Below are 20,739 nucleotides of genomic sequence, written 5' to 3' on the forward strand. Positions count from 1 at the left end.
ACGTGCGCTTTCCTTCCAGGCTGTAGCAGCAATGTCACGCTTCCCGTGGCGTGGATCAAAGGATCTTTGATTTTCCCTCGATTCTTTCCCACAGGGCTGTCCCACGTTCCACCGTGGTATGAGTCGATCCTCGGCGTGAAAGATGAGCCAGTGCAGGGCAAAGAGGTTCCTCTGGAATGGACTGAGACATCTGGGGGACTCTTGGAATGGTGGTACGACCATGGAGTTCCTCTCGCCTTTCCTGTTGAGAGTGCCTCCTCTTGAGATGCGACAGGAACGCCGGGAATTCTTTCCTGTTGAAAGCAGGGATAGGATCCCTCATCTCGAGCTACGAGGGGGAAACGGGGTTCCTCTGGATGTGGGCGGGACCATCGTGCTTCCTCTCGAGTGGAGACTGGTATGGCTGTGAACTTCTTGAGTTGCAGCAAGGGTGTGAAAGACCCTTTCGAAGTTCCAGAGGTTAGGTGTCATTAGTCTCCAGACGCCTCATCGGAAATAGGCCTCATCTCGCCTGGAAGGGAGAAATTCCTGGATTTTCTCGAGTTGCGGCAGGTGTTCTCGAGTTACGACGGGGACCTCAGGTACCCGCCCTGGTGGCCTCAGGAGAGGTCAGTCCCCATGCGAGTTGCTAGGGGGCCTCTCGGGATTCCTCTCCCTTCGATCCCGGGGCCAAAAACCTTGTGTGCAGTCAGGGCCGGAAACGAGGATTCGTCTCAGAGGCTGACATGGATCTTTGGGAACTTCTGGAGTCTCCCCAGGGGAGTCAGTCCTCGTCTCGAGTGGGGGCATGCACGTGCGCTTTCCTTCCAGGCTGTAGCAGCAATGTCACGCTTCCCGTCGCGTGGATCAAAGGATCTGTGGTTTTCCCTCGAGGCTTTCCCTCGAGGCTTTCCCACAGGGCTGTCCCACGTGCCACCGTGGTGTGAGTCGATCCTCGGCGTGAAAGATGAGCCAGTGCAGGGCAAAGACCTTCCTCTGGAATGGACTGAGACATCTGGGGGACTCTTGGAATGGTGGTACGACCAAGGAGTTCCTCTCGCCTTTCCTGTTGAGAGTGCCGCCTCTTGAGATGCGACGGGAACGCCGGGAATTCTTTCCCGTTGAAAGCAGGGAAAGGATCCCTCATCTCGAGCTACGAGGGGGAAACGGGGCTCCTCTGGATGTGGGCGGGACCATCGTGCTTCCTCTCGAGTGGAGACGGGTATGGCGGTGAACATCTTGAGTTGCAGCAAGGGTGTGAAAGACCCTTTCGAAGTTCCAGAGGTTAGGTGTCATTAGACTCCAGACGCATCATCGGAAATAGGCCTAATCTCGCCTGGAAGGGAGAAATTCCTGGATTTTCTCCAGTTGCGGAAGCTGTTCTCGAGTTACGACGGGGACCTCAGGGACCCGCCCTGGTGGCCTCAGGAGAGGCCAGTCCCCATGCGAGTTGCTAGGGGGCCTCTCGGGATTCCTCTCCTCTCGATACCGGGGCCAAAAACCTTGTGTGGAGTCAGGGCCGGAACTGAGGATTCCTCTCAGGGGCTGACATGAATCTTTGGGTACTTCTGGAGTCTCCCCAGGGGATTCAGGCCTCGTCTCGAGTGGGGGCATGCACGTGCTCTTTCCTTCCAGGCTGTAGCAGCAATGTCACGCTTCCCGTCGCGTGGAACAAAGGATCTGCGGTTTTCCCTCGAGGCTTTCCCTCGAGGCTTTCCCACAGGGCTGTCCCACGTGCCACCGTGGTGTGAGTCGATCCTCGGCGTGAAAGATGAGCCAGTGCAGGGCAAAGAGGTTCCTCTGGAATGGACTGAGACATCTGGGGGACTCTTGGAATGGTGGTACGACCATGGAGTTCCTCTCGCCTTTCCTGTTGAGAGTGCCTCCTCTTGAGATGCGACGGGAACGCCGGGAATTCTTTCCCGTTGAAAGCAGGGAAAGGATCCCTCATCTCGAGCTCCGAGGGGGAAACGGGGCTCCTCTGGATGTGGGCGGGACCATCGTGCTTCCTCTCGAGTGGAGACGGGTATGGCGGGGAACTTCTTGAGTTGCAGCAAGGGTGTGAAAGACCCTTTCGAAGTTCCAGAGGTTAGGTGTCATTAGTCTCCAGACGCCTCATTGGAAATAGGCCTCATCTCGCCTGGAAGGGAGAACTTCCTGGATTTTCTCGAGTTGCGGTAGGTGTTCTCGAGTTACGACGGGGACCTCAGGGACCCGCCCTGGTGGCCTCAGGAGAGGCCAGTCCGCATGCGAGTTGCTAGGGGGCCTCTCGGGATTCCTCTCCCGTCGATACCGGGGCCAAAAACCTTGTGTGGAGTCAGGGCCGGAACCGAGGATTCCTCTCATGGGCTCACATGGATCTTTGGGTACTTCTGGAGTCTCTCCAGGGGAGTCAGGCCTCGTCTCGAGTGGGGGCATGCACGTGCGCTTTCCTTCCAGTCTGTAGCAGCAATGTCACGCTTCCCGTCGCGTGGATCAAAGGATCTGTGGTTTTCCCTCGAGGCTTTCCCTCGATGCTTTCCCACAGGGCTGTCCCACGTGCCACCGTGGTGTGAGTCGATCCTCGGCGTGAAAGATGAGCCAGTGCAGGGCAAAGAGGTTCCTCTGGAATGGACTGAGACATCTGGGGGACTCTTGGAATGGTGGTACGACCATGGAGTTCCTCTCGCCTTTCCTGTTGAGAGTGCCTCCTCTTGAGATGCGACGGGAACGCCGGGAATTCTTTCCCGTTGAAAGCAGGGAAAGGATCCCTCATCTCGAGCTACGAGGGGGAAACGGGGCTCCTCTGGATGTGGGCGGGACCATCGTGCTTTCTCTCGAGTGGAGACGGGTATGGCGGTGAACTTCTTGAGTTGGAGCAAGGGTGTGAAAGACCCTTTCGAAGTTCCAGAGGTTAGGTGTCATTAGTCTCCAGACGCCTCATCGGAAATAGGCCTCATCTCGCCTGGAAGGGAGAACTTCCTGGATTTTCTCGAGTTGTGGCAGGTGTTCTCGAGTTACGACGGGGACCTCAGGGACCCGCCCTGGTGGCCTCAGGAGAGGCCAGTCCCCATGCGAGTTGCTAGGGGGCCTCTCGGGATTCCTCTCCCGTCGATACCGGGGCCAAAAACCTTCTGTGGAGTCAGGGCCGGAAACGAGGATTCCTCTCAAGGGCTGACATGGATCTTCGGGTACTTGTGGAGTCTCCCCAGGGGAGTCAGGCCTCGTCTCGAGTGGGGGCATGCACGTGCGCTTTCCTTCCAGGCTGTAGCAGCAATGTCACGCTTCCCGTCGCGTGGATCAAAGGATCTGTGGTTTTCCCTCGAGGCTTTCCCTCGAGGCTTTCCCACAGGGCTGTCCCACGTGCCACCATGGTGTGAGTCGATCCTCGGCGTGAAAGATGAGCCAGTGCAGGGCAAAGAGGTTCCTCTGGAATGGACTGAGACATCTGGGGGACTCTTGGAATGGTGGTACGACCATGGAGTTCCTCTCTCCTTTCCTGTTGAGAGTGCCTCCTCTTGAGATGCGACGGGAACGCCGGGAATTCTTTCCCGTTGAAAGCAGGGAAAGGATCCCTCATCTCGAGCTACGAGGGGGAAACGGGGCTCCTCTGGATGTGGGCGGGACCATCGTGCTTCCTCTCGAGTGGAGACGGGTATGGCGGTGAACTTCTTGAGTTGCAGCAAGGGTGTAAAAGACCCTTTCGAAGTTCCAGAGGTTAGGTGTCATTAGTCTCCAGACGCCTCATCGGAAATAGGCCTCATCTCGCCTGGAAGGGAGAACTTCCTGGATTTTCTCGAGTTGCGGCAGGTGTTCTCGAGTTACGACGGGGACCTCAGGGACCCGCCCTGGTGGCCTCAGGAGAGGCCAGTCCCCATGCGAGTTGCTAGGGGGCCTCTCGGGATTCATCTCCCGTCGATACCGGGGCCAAAAACCTTGTGTGCAGTCAGGGCCGGAACCGAGGATTCCTCTCAGGGGCTGACATTGATCTTTGGGTACTTCTGGAGTCTCCCCAGGGGAGTCAGGCCTCGTCTCGAGTGGGGGCATGCAGGTGCGCTTTCCTTCCAGGCTGTAGCAGCAATGTCACGCTTCCCGTCGCGAGGATCAAAGGATCTGTGGTTTTCCCTCAAAGCTTTCCCTCGAGGCTTTTCCTCAGGGCTGTCCCACGTGCCACTGTGGTGTGAGTCGATCCTCGGGTGAAAGTTGAACCAGTGCAGGGCAAAGAGGATCCTCTGGAATGGACTGAGACATCTGGGGGCTCTTGGAATGGTGGTACGACCATGGAGTTCCTCTCGCCTTTCCTGTTGAGAGTGCCTCCTCTTGAGATGCGACGGGAACGCCGGGAATTCTTTCCCGTTGAATGCAGGGAAAGGATCCCTCATCTCGAGCTCCGAGGGGGAAAAGGGGCTCCTCTGGATGTGGGCGGGACCATCCTGCTTCCTCTCGAGTGGAGACGGGTATGGCGGTGAACTTCTTGAGTTGCAGCAAGGGTGTGAAAGACCCTTTCGAAGTTCCGAGGTTAGGTGTCATTAGTCTCCAGACACGTCATCGGAAATAGGCCTCATCTCGCCTGGAATGGAGAACTTCCTGGATTTTCTCGAGTTGCGGCAGGTGTTCTCGAGTTACGACGGGGACCTCAGGGACCCGCCCTGGTGGCCTCAGGAGCGGCCAGTCCACATGCGAGTTGCTAGGGGGCCTCTCAGAATTCCTCTCCCGTCGATACCGGGGCCAAAAACCTTGTGTGGAGTCAGGGCCGGAACCGAGGATTCCTCTCAGGGGCTGACATGGATCTTTGGGTACTTCTGGAGTCTCCCCAGGGGAGTCAGGCCTCGTCTCGAGTGGGGGCATGCACGTGCGCTTTCCTTCCAGGCTGTAGCAGCAATGTTACGATTCCCGTCGCATGGATCAAAGGATCTGCGGTTTTCCCTCGAGGCTTTCCCTCGAGGCTTTCCCACAGGGCTGTCCCACGTGCCACCGTGGTGTGAGTCGATCCTCGGCGTGAAAGATGAGCCAGTGCAGGGCAAAGAGGTTCCTCTGGAATGGACTGAGACATCTGGGGGACTCTTGGAATGGTGGTACGACCATGGAGTTCCTCTCGCCTTTCCTGTTGAAAGTGCCTCCTCTTGAGATGCGACGGGAACGCCGGGAATTCTTTCCCGTTGAAAGCAGGGAAAGGATCCCTCATTTCGAGCTACGAGGGGGAAACGGGGCTCCTCTGGATGTGGGCGGGACCATCGTGCTTCCTCTCGAGTGGAGACGGGTATGGCGGTGAACTTCTTGAGTTGCAGCAAGGGTGTGAAAGACCCTTTCAACGTTCCAGAGGTTAGGTGGCATTAGTCTCCAGACGCCTCATTGGAAATAGGCCTCATCTCGCCTGGAAGGGAGAACTTCCTGGATTTTCTCGTGTTGCGGCAGGTGTTCTCGAGTTACGACGGGGACCTCAGTGACCCGCCCTGGTGGCCTCAGGAACGGCCAGTCCCCATGCGAGTTGCTAGGGGGCCTCTCAGGATTCCTCTCCCGTCGATACAGGGGCCAAAAACCTTGTGTGGAGTCAGGGCCGGAACCGAGCATTCCTCTCAGGGGCTGACATGGATCTTTGGGTACTTCTGGAGACTCCCCAGGGGAGTCAGTCCTCGTCTCGAGTGGGGGCATGCACGTGCGCTTTCCTTCCAGGCTGTAGCAGCAATGTCACGCTTCCCGTGGCCTGGATCAAAGGATCTGTGGATTTCCCTCGAGGCTTTCCCTCGAGGCTTTCCCACAGGGCTGTCCCACGTGCCACCGTGGTGTGAGTCAATCCTGGGCGTAAAAGATGAGCCAGTGCAGGGCAAAGAGGTTCCTCTGGAATGGACTGAGACATCTGGGGGACTCTTGGAATGGTGGTACGACCATGGAGTTCCACTCGACTTTCCTGTTGAGAGTGCCTTCTCTTGAGATGCGACGGGAACGCCGGGAATTCTTTCCCGTTGAAAGCAGGGAAAGGATCCCTCATCTCGAGCTACGAGGGGGAAACGGGGCTCCTCTGGATGTGGGCTGGACCATCGTGCTTCCTCTCGAGTGGAGACGGGTATGGCGGTGAACTTCTTGAGTTGCAGAAGGGTGTGAAAGACCCTTTCGTCGTTCCGGAGGTTAGGTGGCATTAGTGTCCAGACGCCTCATCGGAAATAGGCTTCATCTCGACTGGAAGGGAGAACTTCCTGGATTTTCTCGAGTTGCGGCAGGTGTTCTCGAGTTACGACGGGGACCTCAGGGACCCGCCCTGGTGGCCTCAGGAAAGGCCAGTCCCCATGCGACTTGCTAGGGGGCCTCTCGGGATTCCTCTCCCGTCGATACCGGGGCCAAAAACCTTGTGTGGAGTCAGGGCCGGAACCGAGGATTCCTCTCAGGGGCTGACATGGATCTTTGGGTACTTCTGGAGTCTCCCCAGGGGAGTCAGGCCTCGTCTCGAGTGGGGGCATGCACGTGCGCTTTCCTTCCAGGCTGTAGCAGCAATGTCACGGTTCCCGTGGCCTGGATCAAAGCATCTGTGGTTTTCCCTCGAGGCTTTCCCTCGAGGCTTTCCCACAGGGCTGTCCCACGTGCCACCGTGGTGTGAGTCGATCCTCGGCGTGAAAGATGAGCCAGTGCAGGGCAAAGAGGTTCCTCTGGAATGGACTGATACATCTGGGGGACTCTTGGAATGGTGGTACGACCATGAAGTTCCTCTCGCCTTTCCTGTTGAGAGTGCCTTCTCTTGAGATGCGACGGGAATGCCAGGAATACTTTCCCGTTGAAAGCAGGGAAAGGATCCCTCATCTCGAGCTCCGAGGGGGAAACGGGGCTCCTCTGGATGTGGGCGGGACCATCGTGCTTCCTCTCGAGTGGAGACGGGTATGGCGGTGAACTTCTTGAGTTGCAGAAGGGTGTGAAAGACCCTTTCGACGTTCCAGAGGTTAGGTGGCATTAGTGTCCAGACGCCTCATCGGAAATAGGCCTCATCTCGCCTGGAAGGGAGAAATTCCTGGATTTTCTCGTGTTGCGGCAGGTGTTCTCGAGTTACGACGGGGACCTCAGGGACCCGCCCTGGTGGCCTCAGGAACGGCCAGTCCCCATGCGAGTTGCTAGGGGGCCTCTCGGGATTCCTCTCCCGTCGATCCCGGGGCCAAAAACCTTGTGTGGAGTCAGGGCCGGAAACGAGGATTCCTCTCAGGGGCTGACATGGATCTTTGGGTACTTCTGGAGTCTCCCCAGGGGAGTCAGGCCTCGTCTCGAGTGGGGGCATGCACGTGCGCTTTCCTTCCAGGCTGTAGCAGCAATGTCACGCTTCCCGTGGCGTGGATCAAAGGATCTGTGATTTTCCCTCGAGGCTTTCCCACAGGGCTGTCTCACGTGCCACCGTGGTATGAGTCGATCTTCGGCGTGAAAGATGAGACAGTGCAGGGCAAAGAGGTTCCTCTGGAATGGACTGAGGCATCTGGGGGACTCTTGGAATGGTAGTACGACCATGGAGTTCCTCTCGCCTTTCCTGTTGAGATTGCCTCCTCTTGAGATGCGACGGGAACGCCGGGAATTCTTTCCCGTTGAAAGCAGGGAAAGGATCCCTCATCTCGAGCTACGAGGGGGAAACGGGGTTCCTCTGGATGTGGGCGGGACCATCGTGCTTCCTCTCGAGTGGAGACGGGTATGGCGGTGAACTTCTTGAGTTGCAGCAAGGGTGTGAAAGACCCTTTCGAAGTTCCAGAGGTTAGGTGTCATTAGTCTCCAGACGCCTCATCGGAAATAGGCCTCATCTCGCCTGGAAGGGAGAACTTCCTGGATTTTCTCGAGTTGCGGCAGGTGTTCTCGAGTTACAACGGGGACCTCAGGGACCCGCCCTGGTGGCCTCAGGAGAGGCCAGTCCCCATGCGAGTTGCTAGGGGGCCTCTCGGGATTCCTCTCCCGTCGATACCGGGGCCAAAAACCTTGTGTGGAGTCAGGGCCGGAACCGAGGATTCCTCTCAGGGGCTGACATGGATCTTTGGGTACTTGTGGAGTCTCCCCAGGGGAGTCAGGCCACGTCTCGAGTGGGGGCATGCACGTGCGCTTTCCTTCCAGGCTGTAGCAGCAATGTCACGCTTCCCGTCGCTTGGATCAAAGATCTGTGATTTTCCCTCGAGGGTTTCCCTCGAGGCTTTCCCACAGGGCTGTCCCACGTGCCACCGTGGTGTGAGTCGATCCTCGGCGTGAAAGATGAGCCAGTGCAGGGCAAAGAGCTTCCTCTGGAATGGACTGAGACATCTGGGGGACTCTTGGAATGGTGGTACGACCAAGGAGTTCCTCTCGCCTTTCCTGTTGAGAGTGCCTCCTCTTGAGATGCGACGGGAACGCCGGGAATTCTTTCCCGTTGAAAGCAGGGAAAGGATCCCTCATCTCGAGCTACGAGGGGGAAACGGGGCTCCGCTGGATGTGGGCGGGACCATCGTGCTTCCTCTCGAGTGGAGACGGGTATGGCGATGAACTTCTTGAGTTGCAGCAAGGGTGTGAAAGACCCTTTCCAAGTTCCAGAGGTTAGGTGTCATTAGACTCCAGACGCATCATCGGAAATAGGCCTAATCTCGCCTGGAAGGGAGAAATTCCTGGATTTTCTCCAGTTGCGGAAGCTGTTCTCGAGTTACGACGGGGACCTTAGGGACCCGCCCTGGTGGCCTCAGGAGAGGCCAGTCCCCATGCGAGTTGCTAGGGGGCCTCTCGGGATTCCTCTCCTCTCGATACCGGGGCCAAAAACCTTGTGTGGAGTCAGGGCCGGAACTGAGGATTCCTCTCAGGGGCTGACATGAATCTTTGGGTACTTCTGGAGTTTCCCCAGGGGATTCAGGCCTCGTCTCGAGTGGGGGCATGCACGTGCTCTTTCCTTCCAGGCTGTAGCAGCAATGTCACGCTTCCCGTCGCGTGGAACAAAGGATCTGCGGTTTTCCCTCGAGGCTTTCCCTCGAGGCTTTCCCACAGGGCTGTCCCACGTGCCTCCGTGGTGTGAGTCGATCCTCGGCGTGAAAGATGAGCCAGTGCAGGGCAAAGAGGTTCCTCTGGAATGGAATGAGACATCTGGGGGACTCTTGGAATGGTGGTACGACCATGGAGTTCCTCTCGCCTTTCCTGTTGAGAGTGACTCCTCTTGAGATGCGACGGGAACGCCGGGAATTCTTTCCCGTTGAAAGCAGGGAAAGGATCCCTCATCTCGAGCTCCGAGGGGGAAACGGGGCTCCTCTGGATGTGGGCGGGACCATCGTGCTTCCTCTCGAGTGGAGACGGGTATGGCGGTGAACTTGAGTTGCAGCAAGGGTGTGAAAGACCCTTTCGAAGTTCCAGAGGTTAGGTGTCATTAGTCTCCAGACGCCTCATCGGAAATAGGCCTCATCTCGCCTGGAAGGGAGAACTTCCTGGATTTTCTCGAGTTGCGGTAGGTGTTCTCGAGTTACGACGGGGACCTCAGGGACCCGCCCTGGTGGCCTCAGGAGAGGCCAGTCCCCATGCGAGTTGCTAGGGGGCCTCTCGGGATTCCTCTCCCGTCGATACCGGGGCCAAAAACCTTGTGTGGAGTCAGGGCCGGAACCGAGGATTCCTCTCATGGGCTCACATGGATCTTTGGGTACTTCTGGAGTCTCTCCAGGGGAGTCAGGCCTCGTCTCGAGTGGGAGCATGCACGTGCGCTTTCCTTCCAGTCTGTAGCAGCAATGTCACGCTTCCCGTCGCGTGGATCAAAGGATCTGTGGTTTTCCCTCGAGGCTTTCCCTCGAGGCTTTCCCACAGGGCTGTCCCACGTGCCACCGTGGTGTGAGTCGATCCTCGGCGTGAAAGATGAGCCAGTGCAGGGCAAAGAGGTTCCTCTGGAATGGACTGAGACATCTGGAGGACTCTTGGAATGGTGGTACGACCATGGAGTTCCTCTCGCCTTTCAGTTGAGAGTGCCTCCTCTTGAGATGCGACGGGAACGCCGGGAATTCTTTCCCGTTGAAAGCAGGGAAAGGATCCCTCATCTCGAGCTACGAGGGGGAAACGGGTCTCCTCTGGATGTGGGCGGGACCATCGTGCTTCCTCTCGAGTGGAGACGGGTATGTCGGTGAACTTCTTGAGTTGTAGCAAGGGTGTGAAAGACCCTTTCGAAGTTCCAGAGGTTAGGTGTCATTAGTCTCCAGACGCCTCATCGGAAATAGGCCTCATCTCGCCTGGAAGGGAGAACTTCCTGGATTTTCTCGAGTTACGACGGGGACATCAGTGACCCGCCCTGGTGGCCTCAGGATAGGCCAGTCCCCATGCGAGTTGCTAGGGGGCCTCTCGGGATTCCTCTCCCGTCGATACCGGGGCCAAAAACCTTGTGTGGAGTCAGGGCTGGAACCGAGGATTCCTCTCATGGGCTCACATGGAACTTTGGGTACTTCTGGAGTCTCCCCAGGGGAGTCAGGCCTCGTTTCGAGTGGGGGCATGCACGTGCGCTTTCCTTCCAGGCTGTAGCAGCAATGTCACGCTTCCCGTCGCGTGGATCAAAGGATCTGTGGTTTTCCCTCGAGGCTTTCCCACAGGGCTGTCCCACGTGCCACCGTGGTGTGAGTCGATCCCCGGCATGAAAGATGAGCCAGTGCAGGGCAAAGAGGTTCCTCTGGAATGGACTGAGACATCTGGGGCACTCTTGGAATGGTGGTACGACCATGGAGTTCCTCTCGCCTTTCCTGTTGAGACTGCCTCCTCTTGAGATGCGACGGGAACCCCGGGAATTCTTTCCCATTGAAAGCAGGGAAAGGATCCCTCATCTCGAGCTACGAGGGGGAAACGGGGCTCCTATGGATGTGGGCGGGACCATCGTGCTTCCTCTCGAGTGGAGACGGGTATGGCGGTGAACTTCTTCAGTTGCAGCAAGGGTGTGAAAGACCCTTTCGAAGTTCCATAGGTTAGGTGTCATTAGTCTCCAGACGCCTCATCGGAAATAGGCCTCATCTCGCCTGGAAGGGAGAACTTCCTGGATTTTCTCGCGTTGCGGCAGGTGTTCTCAAGTTACGACGGGGATATCAGGGACCCGCTCTGGTGGCCTCAGGAGAGGCCAGTCCCCATGCGAGTTGCTAGGGGGCCTCTCGGGATTCCTCTCCCGTCGATACCGGGGCCAAAAACCTTGTGTGGAGTCAGGGCCGGAACCGAGGATTCCTCTCAGGGGCTGACATCATCTTTGGGTACTTCTGGAGTCTCCCGAGGGGAGTCAGGCCTCGTCTCGAGTGGGGGCATGCACGTGCGCTTTCCTTCCAGGCTGTAGCAGCAATGTCACGCTTCCCGTCGCGTGGATCAAAGGATCTGTGGTTTTCGCTCGAGGCTTTAGCACAGGGCTGTCCCACGTGCCACCGTGGTGTGAGTCGATCCTCGGCGTGAAAGATGAGCCAGTGCAGGGCAAAGAGGTTCCTCCGGAATGGACTGAGACATCTGGGGGACTCTTGGAATGGTGGTACGACCATGGAGTTCCTCTCCCCTTTCCTGTTGAGAGTGCCTCCTCTTGAGATGCGACGGGAACGCCGGGAATTCTTTCCCGTTGAAAGCAGGGAAAGGATCCCTCATCTCAAGCTACGAGGGGGAAACGGGGCTCCTCTGGATGTGGGCGGGACCATCGTGCTTCCTCTCGAGTGGAGACGGGTATGGCGGTGAACTTCTTGAGTTGCAGCAAGGGTGTGAAAGACCCTTTCGAAGTTCCAGAGGTTAGGTGTCATTAGTCTCCAGACGCCTCATCGGAAATAGGCCTCATCTCGCCTGGAAGGGAGAACTTCCTGGATTTTCTCGAGTTGCGGCAGGTGTTCTCGAGTTACGACGGGGACCTCAGGGACCCGCCCTGGTGGCCTCAGGAGAGGCCAGTCCCCATGCGAGTTGCTAGGAGCCCTCTCGGGATTCCTCTCCCGTCGATACCGGGGCCAAAAACCTTCTGTGGAGTCAGGGCCGGAACCGAGGATTCCTCTCAAGGGCTGACATGGATCTTCGGGTACTTGTGGAGTCTCCCCAGGGGAGTCAGGCCTCGTCTCGAGTGGGGGCATGCACGTGCGCTTTCCTTCCAGGCTGTAGCAGCAATGTCACGCTTCCCGTCGTGTGGATCAAAGGATCTGTGGTTTTCCCTCGAGGCTTTCCCTCGAGGCTTTCCCACAGGGCTGTCCCACGTGCCACCGTGGTGTGAGTCGATCCTCGGCGTGAAAGATGAGCCAGTGCAGGGCAAAGAGGTTCCTCTGGAATGGACTGAGACATCTGGGGGACTCTTGGAATGGTGGTACGACCATGGAGTTCCTCTCTCCTTTCCTGTTGAGAGTGCCTCCTCTTGAGATGCGACGGGAACGCCGGGAATTCTTTCCCGTTGAAAGCAGGGAAAGGATCCCTCATCTCGAGCTACGAGGGGGAAACGGGGCTCCTCTGGATGTGGGCGGGACCATCGTGCTTCCTCTCGAGTGGAGACGGGTATGGCGGTGAACTTCTTGAGTTGCAGCAAGGGTGTAAAAGACCCTTTCGAAGTTCCAGAGGTTAGGTGTCATTAGTCTCCAGACGCCTCATCGGAAATAGGCCTCATCTCGCCTGGAAGGGAGAACTTCCTGGATTTTCTCGAGTTGCGGCAGGTGTTCTCGAGTTACGACGGGGACCTCAGGGACCCGCCCTGGTGGCCTCAGGAGAGGCCAGTCCCCATGCGAGTTGCTAGGGGGCCTCTCGGGATTCCTCTCCCGTCGATACCGGGGCCAAAAACCTTGTGTGGAGTCAGGGCCGGAACCGAGGATTCCTCTCAGGGGCTGACATTGATCTTTGGGTACTTCTGGAGTCTCCGCAGGGGAGTCAGGCCTCGTCTCGAGTGGGGGCATGCAGGTGCGCTTTCCTTCCAGGCTGTAGCAGCAATGTCACGCTTCCCGTCGCGAGGATCAAAGGATCTGTGGTTTTCCCTCAAAGCTTTTCCTCGAGGCTTTCCCACAGGGCTGTCCCACGTGCCACCGTGGTGTGAGTCGATCCTCGGCGTGAAAGATGAGCCAGTGCAGGGCAAAGAGGTTCCTCTGGAATGGACTGAGACATCTGGGGGACTCTTGGAATGGTGGTACGACCATGGAGTTCCTCTCGCCTTTCCTGTTGAGAGTGCCTCCTCTTGAGATGCGAAGGGAACGCCGGGAATTCTTACCCGTTGAAAGCAGGGAAAGGATCCCTCATTTCGAGCTACGAGGGGGAAACGGGGCTCCTCTGGATGTGGGCGGGACCATCGTGCTTCCTCTCGAGTGGAGACGGGTATGGCGGTGAACTTCTTGAGTTGCAGCAAGGGTGTGAAAAACCCTTTCGACGTTCCAGAGGTTAGGTGGCATTAGTCTCCAGACGCCTCATTGGAAATAGGCCTCATCTCGCCTGGAAGGGAGAACTTCCTGGATTTTCTCGTGTTGCGGCAGGTGTTCTCGAGTTACGACGGGGACCTCAGTGACCCGCCCTGGTGGCCTCAGGAACGGCCAGTCCCCATGCGAGTTGCTAGGGGGCCTCTCAGGATTCCTCTCCCGTCGATACAGGGGCCAAAAACCTTCTGTGGAGTCAGGGCCGGAACCGAGCATTCCTCTCAGGGGCTGACATGGATCTTTGGGTACTTCTGGAGACTCCCCAGGGGAGTCAGGCCTCGTCTCGAGTGGGGGCATGCACGTGCGCTTTCCTTCCAGGCTGTAGCAGCAATGTCACGCTTCCCGTGGCCTGGATCAAAGGATCTGTGGATTTCCCTCGAGGCTTTCCCTCGAGGCTTTCCCACAGGGCTGTCCCACGTGCCACCGTGGTGTGAGTCAATCCTGGGCGTAAAAGATGAGCCAGTGCAGGGCAAAGAGGTTCCTCTGGAATGGACTGAGACATCTGGGGGACTCTTGGAATGGTGGTACGACCATGGAGTTCCTCTCGACTTTCCTGTTGAGAGTGCCTTCTCTTGAGATGCGACGGGAACGCCGGGAATTCTTTCCCGTTGAAAGCAGGGAAAGGATCCCTCATCTCGAGCTACGAGGGGGAAACGGGGCTCCTCTGGATGTGGGCTGGACCATCGTGCTTCCTCTCGAGTGGAGACGGGTATGGCGGTGAACTTCTTGAGTTGCAGCAGGGAGTGAAAGACCCTTTCGACGTTCCAGAGGTTAGGTGTCATTAGTCTCCAGACGCCTCATCGGAAATAGGCCTCATCTCGCCTGGAAGGGAGAACTTCCTGGATTTTCTCGTGTTGCGGCAGGTGTTCTCGAGTTACGACGGGGACCTCAGGGACTCGCCCTGGTGGCCTCAGGAACGGCCAGTCCCCATGCGAGTTGCTTGGGGGCCTCTCGGGATTCCTCTCCCGTCGATACCGGGGCCAAAAACCTTGTGTGGAGTCAGGGCCGGAACCGAGGATTCCTCTCAGGGGCTGACATGGATATTTGGGTACTTCTGGAGTCTCCCCAGGGGAGTCAGGCCTCGTCTCGAGTGGGGGCATGCACGTGCGCTTTCCTTCCAGGCTGTACCAGCAATGTCACGCTTCCCGTCGCGTGGATCAAAGGATCTGTGGTTTTCCCTCGAGGCTTTCCCTCGAGGCTTTCCCACAGGGCTGTCCCACGTGCCACCGTGGTGTGAGTCGATCCTCGGCGTGAAAGATGAGCCAGTGCAGGGCAAAGGGGTTCCTCTGGAATGGACTGAGACATCTGGGGGACTCTTGGAATGGTGGTACGACCATGGAGTTCCTCTCGCCATTTCTGTTGAGAGTGCCTTCTCTTGAGATGCGACGGGAACGCCGGGAATTCTTTCCTGTTGAAAGCAGGGAAAGGATCCCTCATCTCGAGCTACGAGGGGGAAACGGGGCTCCTCTGGATGTGGGCGGGACCATCGTGCTTCCTCTCGAGTGGAGACGGGTATGGCGGTGAACTTCTTGAGTTGCAGAAGGGTGTGAAAGACCCTTTCGTCGTTCCAGAGGTTAGGTGGCATTAGTGTCCAGACGCCTCATCGGAAATAGGCTTCATCTCGCCTGGAAGGGAGAACTTCCTGGATTTTCTCGATTTGCGGCAGGTGTTCTCGAGTTACGACGGGGACCTCAGGGACCCGCCCTGGTGGCCTCAGGAACGGCCAGTCCCCATGCGAGTTGCTAGGGGGCCTCTCGGGATTCCTCTCCCATCGATACCGGGGCCAAAAACCTTGTGTGGAGTCAGGGCCGGAACCGAGGATTCCTCTCAGGGGCTGACATGGATATTTGGGTACTTCTGGAGTCTCCCCAGGGGAGTCAGGCCTCGTCTCGAGTGGGGGCATGCACGTGCGCTTTCCTTCCAGGCTGTACCAGCAATGTCACGCTTCCCGTCGCGTGGATCAAAGGATCTGTGGTTTTCCCTCGAGGCTTTCCCTCGAGGCTTTCCCACAGGGCTGTCCCACGTGCCACCGTGGTGTGAGTCGATCCTCGGCGTGAAAGATGAGCCAGTGCAGGGCAAAGAGGTTCCTCTGGAATGGACTGAGACATCTGGGGGACTCTTGGAATGGTGGTACGACCATGGAGTTCCTCTCGCCATTCCTGTTGAGAGTGCCTTCTCTTGAGATGCGACGGGAACGCCGGGAATTCTTTCCTGTTGAAAGCAGGGAAAGGATCCCTCATCTCGAGCTCCGAGGGGGAAACGGGGCTCCTCTGGATGTGGGCGGGACCATCGTGCTTCCTCTCGAGTGGAGACGGGTATGGCGGTGAACTTCTTGAGTTGCAGAAGGGTGTGAAAGACCCTTTCGTCGTTCCGGAGGTTAGGTGGCATTAGTGTCCAGACGCCTCATCGGAAATAGGCTTCATCTCGACTGGAAGGGAGAACTTCCTGGATTTTCTCGAGTTGCGGCAGGTGTTCTCGAGTTACGACGGGGACCTCAGGGACCCGCCCTGGTGGCCTCAGGAAAGGCCAGTCCCCATGCGAGTTGCTAGGGGGCCTCTCGGGATTCCTCTCCCGTCGATACCGGGGCCAAAAACCTTGTGTGGAGTCAGGGCCGGAACCGAGGATTCCTCTCAGGGGCTGACATGGATCTTTGGGTACTTCTGGAGTCTCCCCAGGGGAGTCAGGCCTCGTCTCGAGTGGGGGCATGCACGTGCGCTTTCCTTCCAGGCTGTAGCAGCAATGTCACGGTTCCCGTGGCCTGGATCAAAGCATCTGTGGTTTTCCCTCGAGGCTTTCCCTCGAGGCTTTCCCACAGGGCTGTCCCACGTGCCACCGTGGTGTGAGTCGATCCTCGGCGTGAAAGATGAGCCAGTGCAGGGCAAAGAGGTTCCTCTGGAATGGACTGAGACATCTGGGGGACTCTTGGAATGGTGGTACGACCATGAAGTTCCTCTCGCCTTTCCTGTTGAGAGTGCCTTCTCTTGAGATGCGACGGGAATGCCGGGAATACTTTCCCGTTGAAAGCAGGGAAAGGATCCCTCATCTCGAGCTCCGAGGGGGAAACGGGGCTCCTCTGGATGTGGGCGGGACCATCGTGCTTCCTCTCGAGTGGAGACGGGTATGGCGGTGAACTTCTTGAGTTGCAGAAGGGTGTGAAAGACCCTTTCGACGTTCCAGAGGTTAGGTGGCATTAGTGTCCAGACGCCTCATCGGAAATAGGCCTCATCTCGCCTGGAAGGGAGAACTTCCTGGATTTTCTCGAGTTGCGGCAGGTGTTCTCGAGTTACGACGGGGACCTCAGGGACCCGCCCTGATGGCCTCAGGAACGGCCAGTCCCCATGCGATTTGCTACTGGGCCTCTCGGGATTCCTCTCCCGTCGATACCGGGGCCAAAAACCTTGTGTGGAGTCAGGGCCGGAACCGAGGATTCCTCTCAGGGGCTGACATGGATCTTTGGGTACTTCTGGAGTCTCCCCAGGGGAGTCAGGCCTCGTCTCGAGTGGGGGCATGCACGTGCGCTTTCCTTCCAGGCTGTAGCAGCAATGTCACGCTTCCCGTGGCGTGGATCAAAGGATCTGTGATTTTCCCTCGAGGCTTTCCCACAGGGCTGTCTCACGTGCCACCGTGGTATGAGTCGATCTTCGGCGTGAAAGATGAGACAGTGCAGGGCAAAGAGGTTCCTCTGGAATGGACTGAGGCATCCGGGGGACTCTTGGAATGGTAGTACGACCATGGAGTTCCTCTCGCCTTTCCTGTTGAGATTGCCTCCTCTTGAGATGCGACGGGAACGCCGGGAATTCTTTCCCGTTGAAAGCAGGGAAAGGATCCCTCATCTCGAGCTCCGAGGGGGAAACGGGGCTCCTCTGGATGTGGGCGGGACCATCGTGCTTCCTCTCGAGTGGAGACGGGTATGGCGGTGAACTTGAGTTGCAGCAAGGGTGTGAAAGACCCTTTCGAAGTTCCAGAGGTTAGGTGTCATTAGTCTCCAGACGCCTCATCGGAAATAGGCCTCATCTCGCCTGGAAGGGAGAACTTCCTGGATTTTCTCGAGTTGCGGTAGGTGTTCTCGAGTTACGACGGGGACCTCAGGGACCCGCCCTGGTGGCCTCAGGAGAGGCCAGTCCCCATGCGAGTTGCTAGGGGGCCTCTCGGGATTCCTCTCCCGTCGATACCGGGGCCAAAAACCTTGTGTGGAGTCAGGGCCGGAACCGAGGATTCCTCTCATGGGCTCACATGGATCTTTGGGTACTTCTGGAGTCTCTCCAGGGGAGTCAGGCCTCGTCTCGAGTGGGAGCATGCACGTGCGCTTTCCTTCCAGTCTGTAGCAGCAATGTCACGCTTCCCGTCGCGTGGATCAAAGGATCTGTGGTTTTCCCTCGAGGCTTTCCCTCGAGGCTTTCCCACAGGGCTGTCCCACGTGCCACCGTGGTGTGAGTCGATCCTCGGCGTGAAAGATGAGCCAGTGCAGGGCAAAGAGGTTCCTCTGGAATGGACTGAGACATCTGGAGGACTCTTGGAATGGTGGTACGACCATGGAGTTCCTCTCGCCTTTCAGTTGAGAGTGCCTCCTCTTGAGATGCGACGGGAACGCCGGGAATTCTTTCCCGTTGAAAGCAGGGAAAGGATCCCTCATCTCGAGCTACGAGGGGGAAACGGGTCTCCTCTGGATGTGGGCGGGACCATCGTGCTTCCTCTCGAGTGGAGACGGGTATGTCGGTGAACTTCTTGAGTTGTAGCAAGGGTGTGAAAGACCCTTTCGAAGTTCCAGAGGTTAGGTGTCATTAGTCTCCAGACGCCTCATCGGAAATAGGCCTCATCTCGCCTGGAAGGGAGAACTTCCTGGATTTTCTCGAGTTACGACGGGGACCTCAGTGACCCGCCCTGGTGGCCTCAGGATAGGCCAGTCCCCATGCGAGTTGCTAGGGGGCCTCTCGGGATTCCTCTCCCGTCGATACCGGGGCCAAAAACCTTGTGTGGAGTCAGGGCTGGAACCGAGGATTCCTCTCATGGGCTCACATGGAACTTTGGGTACTTCTGGAGTCTCCCCAGGGGAGTCAGGCCTCGTTTCGAGTGGGGGCATGCACGTGCGCTTTCCTTCCAGGCTGTAGCAGCAATGTCACGCTTCCCGTCGCGTGGATCAAAGGATCTGTGGTTTTCCCTCGAGGCTTTCCCACAGGGCTGTCCCACGTGCCACCGTGGTGTGAGTCGATCCCCGGCATGAAAGATGAGCCAGTGCAGGGCAAAGAGGTTCCTCTGGAATGGACTGAGACATCTGGGGCACTCTTGGAATGGTGGTACGACCATGGAGTTCCTCTCGCCTTTCCTGTTGAGACTGCCTCCTCTTGAGATGCGACGGGAACCCCGGGAATTCTTTCCCATTGAAAGCAGGGAAAGGATCCCTCATCTCGAGCTACGAGGGGGAAACGGGGCTCCTATGGATGTGGGCGGGACCATCGTGCTTCCTCTCGAGTGGAGACGGGTATGGCGGTGAACTTCTTCAGTTGCAGCAAGGGTGTGAAAGACCCTTTCGAAGTTCCATAGGTTAGGTGTCATTAGTCTCCAGACGCCTCATCGGAAATAGGCCTCATCTCGCCTGGAAGGGAGAACTTCCTGGATTTTCTCGCGTTGCGGCAGGTGTTCTCAAGTTACGACGGGGATATCAGGGACCCGCTCTGGTGGCCTCAGGAGAGGCCAGTCCCCATGCGAGTTGCTAGGGGGCCTCTCGGGATTCCTCTCCCGTCGATACCGGGGCCAAAAACCTTGTGTGGAGTCAGGGCCGGAACCGAGGATTCCTCTCAGGGGCTGACATCATCTTTGGGTACTTCTGGAGTCTCCCGAGGGGAGTCAGGCCTCGTCTCGAGTGGGGGCATGCACGTGCGCTTTCCTTCCAGGCTGTAGCAGCAATGTCACGCTTCCCGTCGCGTGGATCAAAGGATCTGTGGTTTTCGCTCGAGGCTTTAGCACAGGGCTGTCCCACGTGCCACCGTGGTGTGAGTCGATCCTCGGCGTGAAAGATGAGCCAGTGCAGGGCAAAGAGGTTCCTCCGGAATGGACTGAGACATCTGGGGGACTCTTGGAATGGTGGTACGACCATGGAGTTCCTCTCCCCTTTCCTGTTGAGAGTGCCTCCTCTTGAGATGCGACGGGAACGCCGGGAATTCTTTCCCGTTGAAAGCAGGGAAAGGATCCCTCATCTCAAGCTACGAGGGGGAAACGGGGCTCCTCTGGATGTGGGCGGGACCATCGTGCTTCCTCTCGAGTGGAGACGGGTATGGCGGTGAACTTCTTGAGTTGCAGCAAGGGTGTGAAAGACCCTTTCGAAGTTCCAGAGGTTAGGTGTCATTAGTCTCCAGACGCCTCATCGGAAATAGGCCTCATCTCGCCTGGAATGGAGAACTTCCTGGATTTTCTCGAGTTGCGGCAGGTGTTCTCGAGTTACGACGGGGACCTCAGGGACCCGCCCTGGTGGCCTCAGGAGAGGCCAGTCCCCATGCGAGTTGCTAGGAGCCCTCTCGGGATTCCTCTCCCGTCGATACCGGGGCCAAAAACCTTCTGTGGAGTCAGGGCCGGAACCGAGGATTCCTCTCAAGGGCTGACATGGATCTTCGGGTACTTGTGGAGTCTCCCCAGGGGAGTCAGGCCTCGTCTCGAGTGGGGGCATGCACGTGCGCTTTCCTTCCAGGCTGTAGCAGCAATGTCACGCTTCCCGTCGTGTGGATCAAAGGATCTGTGGTTTTCCCTCGAGGCTTTCCCTCGAGGCTTTCCCACAGGGCTGTCCCACGTGCCACCGTGGTGTGAGTCGATCCTCGGCGTGAAAGATGAGCCAGTGCAGGGCAAAGAGGTTCCTCTGGAATGGACTGAGACATCTGGGGGACTCTTGGAATGGTGGTACGACCATGGAGTTCCTCTCTCCTTTCCTGTTGAGAGTGCCTCCTCTTGAGATGCGACGGGAACGCCGGGAATTCTTTCCCGTTGAAAGCAGGGAAAGGATCCCTCATCTCGAGCTACGAGGGGGAAACGGGGCTCCTCTGGATGTGGGCGGGACCATCGTGCTTCCTCTCGAGTGGAGACGGGTATGGCGGTGAACTTCTTGAGTTGCAGCAAGGGTGTAAAAGACCCTTTCGAAGTTCCAGAGGTTAGGTGTCATTAGTCTCCAGACGCCTCATCGGAAATAGGCCTCATCTCGCCTGGAAGGGAGAACTTCCTGGATTTTCTCGAGTTGCGGCAGGTGTTCTCGAGTTACGACGGGGACCTCAGGGACCCGCCCTGGTGGCCTCAGGAGAGGCCAGTCCCCATGCGAGTTGCTAGGGGGCCTCTCGGGATTCCTCTCCCGTCGATACCGGGGCCAAAAACCTTGTGTGGAGTCAGGGCCGGAACCGAGGATTCCTCTCAGGGGCTGACATTGATCTTTGGGTACTTCTGGAGTCTCCGCAGGGGAGTCAGGCCTCGTCTC

Source organism: Capricornis sumatraensis, chromosome 11 (genome assembly GCF_032405125.1).
Source record: "Capricornis sumatraensis isolate serow.1 chromosome 11, serow.2, whole genome shotgun sequence".
In the NCBI taxonomy this organism is placed as follows: domain Eukaryota; kingdom Metazoa; phylum Chordata; class Mammalia; order Artiodactyla; family Bovidae; genus Capricornis; species Capricornis sumatraensis.